Genomic DNA, 13785 nt, shown 5'->3' on the forward strand with positions numbered 1-13785 from the left:
CGCCAAATTTAGCAAACAGATCACCGAATTTGGTAAAGAAATCGACGAATTTGATAAAAAGTCGCCGAGTCTGGCAAAGAGACATCCGATTTCCGATTTTTTTAATCGTCAAATTCGGAAAAATAACACCGTATTTGGAAAAAAAATGCTTCGAATTTGGCAAAAATATCACCGATTTCGGTAAAAAAAACCTTAATTCGATAAAAATAATCACCGAATTTGACAAAAATAACGCTAAATACGGAAAAAATGACGCCGAATTCGGCAAAAAAAAAAGGATGCCGAACGTGCCAAAAATTATCCCCCAATTTCGCAAACAATTACCGAATTTAGAAAATATATTAGCGAATTTGGCAAAAATCATAAAATTCGGCAAAAAGTCACCGAATTTGACCAAAAAACACAGAATTCGACAAGAAATTTCACCGAATCCGGCAAAAAATACCACTGAATGTTCCCAAACAAATCGGATTTGGCGGAAAATACATTGAATTTGGCAAATAAAGATCACCGAATTCGGTAAAAAAATAACACAGAATTCCGTATTTAGCAAAACATACATCAAGTTTGGCAAAAGAATACCATCGAATTTGGCAAAAATTGCTATCGAATTTGGTAAAAATTGACTCCAAATTTGGCAAGAATGAAGCCAAATTTTGTAAATTTCTCTAATTTGGCAAAAAAACTACACCGAATTTGGCAAAAAATAACTCCGAATTCGGCCGTAAAATAGGTTGTCGTCGGAAGTTGCATAAACGTCACGTACTCGTTGCCATGGCGGCGCAAGTTTACTTGAAGAGCGATGAAAATTTCGGGGTGGTGGACCATTCAAGAGCCGCAACGACAGCACAAAAATCATTATACTCAGTGTATTTTTACTCTGCAATTTCCTCTTTCACCCACAAAAGAGTTATGTCACTGATTTGTCTCACCGAAATCTTTCATTCTGGCCTCAAAAAATAGCATAGTTCGCCTTATACGAAAGACTTTGCCTGTATCTCGGATATTACTGACGTTACGAGAACGCATGTTGAGGGTTATCCGTTTTGATTTCCTGTAACCCCGGAGAGCGCACTGCATCTGGAACTCGGCAGCCGTAGCCGGCGAAGACAGGATCTCGGCAACGAGAAGTGACGACCCAACAGCCCTGGGGGCTTTCAGCTCGCAAACGCTTTCCGCTGTAGGAAAAAAAAAAAAATCCCCAACGCACGGTCCGGTGTTATACTGCAGGGATGGCCCTACCTACTGTTCGCTACGCTGGACATTATGTAGGGCTCTCTTCATCCCAGTGAGGCATTTAAAATAAATAAAATTTCAGCGGTTTCGAAGTGAATAAGTTATAGTGTTTCTTGATTGAAATGTCCGTTGTTTACAAGAAAAAAATCGTCTACTACACTTGTTCCTTAAAACCCTCCTACTTGGCCTGCCAAGGGTAGACTTTTTTCCGAATGTCGTCTGTGGGAAAGGGAAGACAGGAGCAAATGCTTCTGGTATTCTGTGATAGGTCTCCATCACTTAGTATTATTGCTCGCGTCATGTCAGAAGGCGGCCCAATTTTCAGCTGTTCTGCGCATCTCCCTCCACTAGCTACTGGCGGCCAATAATATTCATTCTCTTTCCGAGCGGCTGGCAGAGAGTTACAGCTAGAGACCGATAATGTCGAGAACCTCGCTCCCACCTGCTGCACTGTTGCTGTACCGAATTATTCATTCAGCTATCAATTTTTTTGTTTCCTTTTCTTTTCTTGTAGAAGTATAGCTGTGAACGTGTACCTTGAAAATGTTTAACTGCGATTTTAAAAGAAAGTCACGGGGCGGCAATAAACGTGAAGTGCTTCACAAGCAGGCGAGGAGGATTATTTACCGCATTTATACCTTTTCAAAAATGGCTCTGAGCACTATGGGACTTAACATCTGAGGTCATCAGTCCCCTAGAACTTAGAACTACTTAAACCTAACTAATCTAAGGACATAACACACATCCATGCCCGAGGCAGGTTTTGAACCTGCGACCGTAGCGGTCGCGCGGTTCCAGACTGAAGCGGCTAGAACCGCTCGGCCACTCCGGCCGGCTATAACTTTTTCAAACGTAAATTTAAAAGCAGGTCTCCTACTGTTGACAGTGTAAAACACTTGAACGGACTCCAGGACCACGTGATGTCGGCTAGAGAACTAAAGAGAACTGTAAAGGAATGTGTCAATAGACGTAGGAACCGTAGAAACAGTTGGTTTCACGTAACCTGGAAAGCATCGAAATCGCAAGGAACCTGTAAGACAAATGGATAGTTTTAACAACGGTGTTTTAAAGTGCTCCATGTGAATGATGAATGCCCGACATAACAAAAACGTGTTACAGTTATGCAGGCTTTAATGGCAAGCACTTCGCCAAGGTGAAGAATTTTAAAAGACGTTGGTTCCAGATATGTTAAGAAGAGACTTTTTAGTCCAAAGAAGTGGCATAGGTGCAGCGTGAACTATATCCCACATAAAGACCCACGATACAAGAGGAGGTAGTTCAAAAGTGTATTACCCTGATGAAACATGGGTCAGTTAGAATCATTCCAAGAAGATCTGCTGGAAAATGACTGATCGTACTAGCGGTTTTAAAGGTCTCACAGGGATAGGTTCTCGGATAATTATTCTGCATGCTGACTCTTCTTCTGGTTTTATTTCTGGGAATAAACTTGTATTTACGTGCAAGAAAAACAGCAGTGACTGCCATTCGGCAATGAACGCTGTCAGTTTCGTGACGTGATTCACAATTCTTGTCATACCTTGCTTCGAAGTCGGCCAATGCCAGTTATAATTGAATTCTTATAGAGAAAAAAATCAAATACAAACACCAGAAAAGCGGAAATTTTTCTCCGGCTTAAAAATAAAAATATTAAGCACCCTATAAACCAGACTCGTGCCGATCTCCTGCAGCTCGTTAATTTATACTGTACAAGTCACGTGACAGAACGTACAAACTTGTCTTCCTTGCACGTGAATAGGATCACACAGCTTTGCGTTTACCCACGCGTCACTGTCATAGTAGCCCCATTGAATTAATTTGGGCAAAGGGTTTTAAGGCTATGTGGGAGAAAAAACAAAACATTGAAAATAACATACAGTGAATCGCTTGTGCATGAGGCAATGCACAATGAGGCAACAGACAACATCCCACCTGTAGCATGGGAACAGACTGTGTGGCATGCTGAAAAGCTTCAGAAAGAAGAATTTGACAGGGAAGTGGTGATGGATATAAGCCTTGAACCTATGATCGTAATTTTAAAATGAGATTGTTCGGAAACAGACTCAAATAGAAGTGACGATGTAGCCTTTGGAAGAAAGTAATAATATTTCTAAGTTTTAAAGACTAGTGGTTTAAAAAATGTGTTTGTCAACATATCAGTTGCATGCGCAATAATGAGAACTTCCTAGCCTTTTTGATTAGGACGTTGTATCCTTTTAATTATGCAGACTATAATGTTCGACATATTGCCGAAGGAGAAGTTAAGCTTCTCCCACCATGTTGCAAACCTGTCATTTTCAAGGAACGAACAGGATAAGGCCCTAAAATGACAGTAACTATTACTTGTCGAGATGTCGGTGGTTTTCGATATTATCGGTCAGATTCCCTGGAGTTATTCGCAGATGACGGTTAACTGTTCGCTTGTTCAATGGATTATAAATGCGGTCTCTCATTGTAATATCGAACGTGCAAGCTTACACTCATAATGCCCATTTACAACGAAAAATATGTGCGCGGCTGCTCACCGCTCACAGACTAAGCCCCGCGATACCACACAACGCGAAATTTTCTAAGTCGTTTCACTTCCTAGCTGCCTAAAGACCGACTGTCCGCTTCCGCGTCTCAATCCGAACTGCACCCTTTGGTGTCTCCAGCCGAACTGTCCGCTTTCCCAGTCTGCACCAGCACTGTCCCAAGGTTGCTACACGTAGCACAGTCCCTCTGCCTGTCCCCGGCCGCGTTTCCCGGGCGCCGAATATCCTCGCTCAACTGACTAGGGCAGTTACTCAGTTACACGACTCACAAGGGAACCTCCCCATCGCACCCCCCTCAGATTTAGTTATAAGTTGGCACAATGGATAGGCCTTGAAAAACTGAACACAAATCAATCGAGAAAACAGGAAGAAGTTGTATGGAACTATGAAAAAATAAGCAAAATATACAAACTGAGTCGTCTATGCAAAAGATAGGCAACATCTAGGATAGTCTAAGTTCAAGAGTGCCGTGGTCCCGTGGTTAGCGTGAGCAACTGCGGATCGATAGGTCAACGGTTCAAGTCCGCCCTCGAGATAAAATTTTAATTTCTTATTTTCGCAAAATTATGATCTGTCCGTTCGTGCATTGAAATATCTGTTCACTGTAATAAGTTTAGTGTCTGTGTTTTGCGACCGCACCGCAAAACCGTGCGATTAGTAGACGAAAGGACGTGCGTCTCCAATGGGAACCGAAAACATTTGATCGCAAGGTCATAGGTCAACCGATTCCTCCACAGGAAAACACGTCTGATATTTTCTATACGACACTGGTGAAGGCATGTGCGTCACATGACAGGAATATGTTGTCGACCCACCTAACTTGTACACTTGGCAAATGGGTAAAAAGATTCTTCTACCTTGCCCGATTTAGGTTTTCTTCTGGATGTGATAATCACTCCCAAAAAAGTGATGAAAACATGAGAGTTTGTCGCATAAACTGAAAATAAAATATTAAACTTTTCACTGGAGGCAGGACTTGAACCACGGATCTCTCGTTCCGCAGCTGCTCACGCTAACCACGGGACCACTGCATTCCTGAGATCGCGCCATCCTTGATGTTGCCTATCTTGCGTATGGACTACTGAAATTGTATATTTTACTTATTTTTTCATAGTTCCACACAACTTCTTCCTGTTTTCTCGATTGATCTGTGTTCAGTTTTTCAAGGCCTATCCACTGTGCCAACTTATAACTGAATCTGAGGGGGGTGCGATGGGGAGGTTCCCTTGTCAGAGACATTTGAAAACGTTCGCACTATTTCATGACTTACACTAGACGCAGACAGCTGGGGTACACTACTTCCGTCCCGGGGGGTTCGGGGTGGCGTCAGGAAGGGCATGCGGCCTCCCTCTGCAATTAACACTACCAAATCCGTAATAACAGAGCCGATCCCGCGTTGGAGCGGGACAAAGGCCCTGAGAAAAAAAGTTACAGTGTTGAAGTATTCCCCTCGAAACGTAGCAAATTATTACGAGTTGTCATCTTGCATTGAAAGCGCAGGTTGCCGTGGAGCCGGCAGGAGAGCAGATTTAGCTTCTCACGCTGGCACGAGGCCTACGAGTAAGACAAGCCACGGTGCGTACATCGCATAGGTAGGCCGAGCTCGCTCGCTCAGCTCAGCAGGCAAGCTGCGTTTCTGCACCTGTTTACTCGTAACTAGGTGTGTAAGCACAAACGAGAATTGCGTCTTCTACTGGAATCCACTTTTATGGAATCTTACTGTTATTAGTCCTACAGTGATCGGAAGTCCATAGGCCTACTTATAATTTGTTAGGCTGAACTGGGGTACAATAAAATTAAAACCGTGTCGAAATGATTATCCACTGCATAAGGCACCGCTTCTTGCATGACACGTAGACTGTTAAGCAGATGAGACTAAATGATGACTGGGTGTTGTGTGATGTTGTTAGTTAGGTTTAAGTAGTTCTAAGTTCTAGGGGACTGATGACCATAGATGTTAAGTCCCATAGTGCTCAGAGCCATTTGAACCATTTTTGAACTAAATGCTATAAACAAGCCGTTATACCATTTATATCGAATATTGATCTTAAATTTTGTTGTAGTACTGTTAATCAGTAAGATTTCATAATACCGGATACCAGTAGAAGATGCAATTCTCGTTAGTACGTACGCGCCCGGCTGCGAGTTAACACGTCTAGGAACAGTTTTCGCTTGCTGAGCCGAGCGAGCGAGTTCATGCCTGTCCTCGCGGCGTACGCTCTGCGCCCTGTCTTCCTGGTGGGCCTCTCGCTGGCAGAGCCGACGCTGGCTACTGGGGCCAACGAGCCCTGTACTTGCCCTACGCTGCGTGCAATATGTTACACACACTCTCTGTGAATCTGAAGAAGTACTGTTCAATATTAATCGATCTTTTTCATACATAGTATACTAAATTCGTTGGATAACACAATCATACCGTTAAAATTTCAAATCAATAACTTCAACACTTTCGCATATATATAAAACTGAGTTAGGGGCTGTAATGTATTCATCTCTACTATCAACTGAAACTACAGTGGAAATGCCGTGTGGCTAGGGCCTCCCCTTGGGTAGAGCGTTCGCCTGGTGCAAGTCTTTCGAGTTGACGCCACTTCGGCGACTTGCGTGTCGATGGGGATGAAATGACGATGATAAGGACAACATAACACCCAGTCCCTGAGCGAAGAAAATCTCCGACCCAACCGGGAATCGAACCCGGGCCTTTAGGTATGACATTCCGTCGCGCTGACCACTTTTTCTTAAAAAAAATCTCACTTTGTTCGTTTTAGTTCGTTGTATCTGCTCGGGGCGCACGTCATAAAGACACCCGTTTCATTTCGTCGTTGATCCGTTAACTCAGTTTTTTTTTTATTATTACAGAGGGCTGCTAACCCTCTGACCGAACACGCTGAGTTACCGCGCCGGCTAAAATATTAGATGTAGCTTTGATCGTATTGGACGGGCTGTCACCCAGTCCCCACTCACCAGCGCTGTCCCACTACTGCTCACCACGGGCACTTTTAGCTGCTGAGTTTCCTCCTTGACCCGGTACGCCCCTCCTTAGCCAATCTGGTCGTTGCGGACTCCTCCATAGTGACCATGTTGATGGCGAGCTCAGTGCGGACGCTGGACCGACATGGGAAACAGCACCAGTTCTCCCACCCTCATGCCATCCACTACGCCTGGCCTCCTAGTAGCTGGATTACAGGAACACGCCACTACTCCCGGCCTGAAATGACGATGATAAGGACAACACAACACCCATCCCCTGAGCGGAGAAAATCTCCGGTACAACCGAGAAACGAACCCTGGCCTTCAGATATGACATTCCATCGCGCTGACCACTCAGCTACCAGGGGCGGAAGAAACTACAGTGAAGAGGATAGGTTCATATAGTGCAGTTTTCTGAAATTTTCTTTGCTTCACTGCCACAGATTTTTGGCGTAATCAAAAGTGCTCTGGAAAATTATTATTTCATCATATTTGGTTGTGTGAGTGTTTTTTGAGAGAGTGAATGTAGGGCATACATAGAGTGAGAATGTCGTATTTTATCAAAATTATGTAAATGTTGAAACGTCCCCTTTGGAAAGTTTAAAATGACTGTGCTGATAAACCTCTTACGTTATTTGATTTTCAAACAGACGAGCAAAACTGAACTTGCTCAGACATTTCTCTCTTTACTTATTCTGATCAACACTAAACTGACACACAATATTTTTAGCGCAACGCAATCTGACTTTCAATAATCCCTACAAAAGAATGGCCCTGACTAACAATAACCTATACCTTTCATGAATCACTTACCTCACAAAAATCTTAATTACTCGAACTACTGCAATACAGCGAGCGCCAATAGTGCCAGCTAAATAAAAGATTATAACTACTGAAGGCACTAACTACTCATAGACATAGTTAGCAAACGAAATATTTTGATAGAGAACAATGTATTTATCTTAATAATGTTCAAAAGTCATCATTATATATATATATATATATATATATATATATATATATATATCCAGTTTTACAAGTTTACTCTTTGTGATGGACACACGTCCAGATCGTCCGCTCGCAAAATTCTGCCCTGCCTCTCCCCACATCCACCACTGCTGGCGGCTCACCTCCAACTGCGCAACGCTACGCGTTGTTCACATCCAACTGCCCAACACTACAATAGCAAATATTCCAAGAATGCAAACCAGCCACAGACTGCACACAGCACAGTCAGTGATTTTCATACAGAGAGCTACGTGGCGTTACCAACATAAAAACCTAAATAGCCCCGGGTCCCCGGGTTCGATTTCCGGCGGGGTCAGGGATTTTCTCTGCCTCGTGATGGCTGGGTGTTGTGTGCTGTCCTTAGGTTAGTTAGGTTTAAGTAGTTCTAAGTTCTAGGGGACTTATGACCACAGCAGTTGAGTCCCATAGTGCTCAGAGCCATTTGAACCATTTTGAACCTAAATAGCCTACTTACAATGTAAGCGTGAGAAATTTATAGTGCGACAGGGGAATTTGTAACGTACGTCCGAGTGAGCTTGATTTTGTAAAAGGCAGCCAAAAGGGGCGTTGACTATTACATTTATTAGTAATTTGTTTTGCGGAAAGGAATCGCATTATGTTTTTATTAAATACTTTTAGTCTCGGTATTACGAGATTTTTAGTCTAAATTACTTGTGGTAACCTGATTCGCTGACATTAGAAATATCACAAGTGTAGAAGTGCTCGACATGATCTGGTTGGCTGCTTGACATGCTAGCCAATAGGAATTCAACATTTCCCGCGTGTTTGAGTGTGGCCTTGTGCCTTAGCCCTACGAGTCGATATAGTCGCTCGGGAGCCGCCTCCTGGTAAACACGTATATTATACCGCGCTGATCAAATTTGCACAAAAATCAAGCAATTCGCGCGTTTGATCGGTTCTCGTGTCGTTGACGAAAAGCGATTGCATTGCTGAGTATTTTGTGAAAGTTTGAGCTTTGCGAGTGGTTTATTTTGCGAGACATTGGATTGTGGACATTTCATGTCGTACATAACCTCCGCGTGGCGTATCTCGTGCAGATTACGAGACTTCATGGCGAGTACTTCTTTACGAGAAGCCTGCTGAACGACTGAATCCGTTAAGTCGCAAGCAGTCGTGGGTCAGCGACTGTTTAGGACGTTCAAAGTATCGGGTCAGACTAAATATCTTCTGGCTGCTTTAGGGTGTGACCTTGTAACAGAAACAGTTAGTAAGATTGCATAATTGATGTCGGGATATTAAATAAGGACTTGATAGCCATTTTCTGTGTTTTAAAGACAATAAACCAATTTAGAGGAAGTTTTAGACATTTCTTTCAAACGAGTCATGCAGGAATCCCCAGCTACTGCGAATGGACTAGATTTATGTGGCCCTTCCGTGGTAGGTATTTAGCCGAATTTTCGTCAACGCTCCGTTTGTCAGCTAAAGCAGTGTGTCCCATCGCAGAGTGAAGGGCAAGACGATGAAACCTCTCCAGATAGAGGGACGGATCGTTTAAAGGATAGTGAGAGACCAACCCGCCCCACCCCACACTGACTGCCGATATTCTCCACATGTGGCCCTGACAGATCATGTGTGAGACCAGCCCGGGCGTGAACTCCTCCTCAGTGCCATTATCCAGTATAACAAGGACCAGGTACAGTTGTGGGCTTGTGGGTCCAGCTGGGCTCAGAAGAGGGTACAATGACGAGGGTGCCCCCTTTCCAACCGAATCTGTGACTGTATCTAGGCCGGGGAGGGAAGGGGGGAGGGCAATGTCATACTGGTAAGTGGGTTTATATTGAGAAGCTGTGTACAAATTTGATTCAATTTAGTAATCACTGCAACAACATCACACACCAACTCCACCCGTGAAATTTCATTTCGTTTCCCCCTCCCTTTCTGTGTGCTTCCCTCTTATTGTCAGACAGTGTATTGGGTGTTCAAAAAGTCAGTATAAATTTTAAAACTTAAAAAACCACGGAATAATGTAGATAGAGAGGTAAAAATTGACATACATGCTTGGAATGACATGGGGTTTTATTAGAACAAATAAAGAAACAAAGTTCACAAAATGTCCGACAGATGGCGATGGACAGCAAAACGTCAGTAATTGCTACCGTGACGGGCGAGAGGTACACCGATATCTTACAGAATCGCATCGTCCCCAGCCTGACTGATACACACCTGCTGGAACGTACGATGTTTGTGCAGGATGGCGCTCCACTCCATATTGCTAGACGCATGAAAGATCTCTTGCGCGCATCGTTTGGTGATGATCGAGTGCTCAGCCGTAATGATCGAGTGCTTTAAACATGCTTGGCCTCCCAGGTCCTCAGACCTCAGTCCGTGCGATTATTGGCTTTGGGGTTACCTGAAGTCGCAAGTGTATCGTGATTGACCGACATCTCTAGGGATGCTGAAAGACAACATCCGACGCCAATGCCTCACCATAACTTCGGGCATGCTTTACAGTGCTGTTCACAACATTATTCCTCGACTACAGCTATTGTTGAGGAATGATGGTGGACATATTGAGCATTTCCTGTAAAGAACATCATCTTTGCTTTGTCTTACTTTGTTATGCTAATTATTGCTATTCTGATCAGATGAAGCGCCATCTGTCGGACATTTTTTAAATTTTGTATTTTTTTGGTTCAAATAAAACCCCATGTCATTCCAAGCATGTGGGTCGATTTGTACCTCTCTATCTACACTATTCCGTGATTTATTCAGTTTTCAAATTTATGCTGACTTTTTGATCACCCAGTACTATGACAAAGGGTAAAAAGTTGGTTGGTTGGTTTAAAAGGGGGGGGGGCGGGGGCGGGGGAAGGGACCAAACAACTAGGTCATCGGTCCCGGGGCAAAAAGGCAATAACATTTAATTATATGTGCCATAAAGTTAAAACATGTTAATATAGTGAAATATGTAAAGATACTGTTGTTCAGGTCTTCAGTCCGAAGACTGTTTTATGCAGCTCTCCACGCTGCTCCTTCCTGTGCAAGCCTCTTCATCTCCGAGTAACTACTGCTACTTACATCCTTCTGAATCTGCTTAGTATTTTCATCTCTTGGTCTCCCTCTACGATTTTTACCCCCACTCACTTCCCTCCAGTACTAAATTGGTGATCCCTTGATGTCTCAAATGTGTCCTACCAACCGATTCCTTCTTCTAGTCAGCTTGTGCCACAAATGCCTTTCCTCCCCAGTTGTGTTCAGTACCTCCCCATTAGTTACGTGATCTATCCATCTAATCTTCAGCACTCACATTTCGAAAGCTTCTGTTTTCCTCTTGTCTGATCTGCTCATCAACCACGTTTCACTTCCGTACTAGGCTAAGCTCCACACAAATACCTCCAGAGAAGACTTCCTAACCCGTAACTTAATATGATAACAAATTTCCGTTCTTCAGAAACGGTTTTCTTGGCACTGCAACTCTACATGTTATATCCTCTACGATTACGCCTTCATCAGTTACTTTTAGCAAACCTGAACTACTACACTACTGGCCATTAAAATTGCTACACCAACACGAAATGCAGATGATAAACGTGTATTCATTGGAAAACATATTATACTAGAACTGACATGTGATTACATTTTCTTGCAATTTGGGTGCATAGATCCTGAGACATCAGTATCCAGAACAACCACCTCTGGCCGTAATACGCTTGGACATTGAGTCAAACAGAGCTTGGATGGCGTGTACAGGTACAGCTGCCCATGCAACTTCAACACGATACCACAGTTCATCAAGAGTTGTGACTAGCGTATTGTGACGAGCTAGTTGCTCGGCCACCATTGACGTTTTCAATTCGTGAGAGATCTGGAGAATGTGCTGGAGAGGGCAGCAGTCGAACATTTTCTGTATCCAGAAACGCCCGTACAGGACCTGCAACACGCGCTCGTGCATTATCCTGCTGAAATGTAGGGTTTCGCAGGGATCAAATGAAGGGTAGAGCCACGGGTCGTAACACATCTGAAATGTAACGTCCGCTGTTCAAAGTGCCATCAATGCGAACAAGAGGTGACCGAGACGTGTAACCAATGGCACCCCATACCATCACGTCGGGTGGGTCATAAGCCAGTATGGCGATGACGAATACACGCTTCGAATGTGTGTTCACTGCGATGTCGCCAAACACGGATGTGACCATCATAATGCTGTAAACAGAACCTGGATTCATCCGAAATAATGACGTTTTGCCATTCGTGCACCCAGGTTCGTCGTTGAGTAAACCATCGCAGGCGCTCCTGTCTGTGATGCAACGCCAAGGGTAACCGCAGCCATGGTCTCCGAGCTGATAGTCCATGCTGCTGCAATCGTCGTCGAACTGTTCGTGCAGATGGTTGTTGTCTTGCAAACGTCCCCATCTGTTGACTCAGGGATCGAGACGTGGGTGCATGATCCGTTACAGCCATGTGGAAAAGATGCCTGTCATCTCGACTGCTAGTGATACGAGACCGTTGGGATCCAGCACGGCGTTCCGTATTACCCTCCTGAACCTACCGATTCCATATTCTGCTAACAGTCATTGGATCTCGACCAACGCGAGCAGCAATGTCGCAAAACGATAAATCGCAATCGCGATAGGCTACAATCCGACCTTTATCAAAGTCGGAAACGTGATGGTACGCATTTCTCTTCCTTACACGAGGCATCACAACAACGTTTCATCAGGCAACGTCGGTCAACTGCCGTTTGTGTATGAGAAATCGGTTGGAAACTTTCCTCATGTCAGCAAGTTGTAGGTGTCGCCAGCGGCCCCAACCTTGTGTGAATGCTCTGAAAAGCTAATCACTTGCACATCACAGCATCTTCTTCCTGTCGGTTAAATTTCGCGTCTGTAGTACGTCATCTTCGTGGTGTATCAATTTTAATGGCCATTAGTGTACTTTCAGAGTTTCATTTCCTAATCTAACTCTTTTAGAATCGCCTGATGTAATTCGCTTGCTTTAGTGTTCATCTTGTATCCTCCTTTCAAGACACTTTCCATTCCGTTCAACTGCACTTCTACGTCCTTTGCTGTCACTGCCCGAGTTACAATGTCATCGGCGAACCTCACAGTTTTTATTTCTTCACGCTGAACTTTAATTCAGTCCCCAGATTTCTCCTTGCTTTCCGTCACAGGTTGCTCAATGTACAGACTGATAACATTGGGCATAGGCTACAGGTGTGTTTCACGTCCTTCTCAGCTACTGTTTCCCTTTCATACGCCCTGACTCTTACAGCAGCCGCAGCAGCACTCCGTCTTCAGGCCACAAGTGGACCATCGGGACCATCCGACCGCCGTGCCATACTCAGCTGAGGATGCGGATAGGAGGGGCGTGTGGTCAGCACACCGCTCTCCCGGTCGTTGTGACGGTTTTCTTTGACCGTAGCCGCTACTATTCGGTCGAGTAGCTCCTCAATTGGCGACACAAGGCTGAGTGCACCCCGAAAAATGGCAACAGCACATGGCGGTCTGGATGGTCACCCATCCAAGTGCCAGCCACGCCCGACAGCGCTTAACTTCGGTGATCTGACGGGAACCGGTGTTCCCACTACGGCAAGGCCGTTGCCCTGACTCTTACAACTGTTGTCTAATTTCGGTACAAATTGTAAAAAACCTTTCACTCCCTCTATTTTACCCAGTTTCCTTCAGAAATTTAAATGAGTGTTGTCCCTTCAGTAATTTAAGGAGGGTATTTCACTCGGCACTTTTAATACCTTTCCCCAAATCTACAAATGCTATAGATGTGCATTTGCCTTTCCTTAAACCTATCTTCCAACACAAGTCATAGGGTCAGTATTCCCTCGTGTGTTCCGACATTTCTCACAAACCCAAACCGATCTTCCCCAAGATTGACTTCTACCAGTTTTTCCATTCTTCTGTAAATAATTTCTGTCAGTATTTTGCAAACATGACTTGTTAAGCTGATAGATCGGTAATGTTTACATGTGTCAGTATCTCCTTGAAATTATTACATTCTTATTGAAGTTTGACGGTATTTTCCCTGTCTCATACATGTTGCACACAAGGTGGAATAGTTTAGTAAT

The 13785-nt window shown here is 44.1% G+C and overlaps 1 pseudogene; it reads right to left on the reverse strand.

Annotated features, from left to right (window-relative positions):
• Positions 1-13190: 13190 nt before the first annotated feature.
• Positions 13191-13308, reverse strand: LOC124712936 (annotated as a pseudogene).
• Positions 13309-13785: the final 477 nt, after the last annotated feature.

The sequence above is a fragment of the Schistocerca piceifrons genome, chromosome 8, assembly GCF_021461385.2.
Source record: "Schistocerca piceifrons isolate TAMUIC-IGC-003096 chromosome 8, iqSchPice1.1, whole genome shotgun sequence".
Taxonomy (NCBI): domain Eukaryota; kingdom Metazoa; phylum Arthropoda; class Insecta; order Orthoptera; family Acrididae; genus Schistocerca; species Schistocerca piceifrons.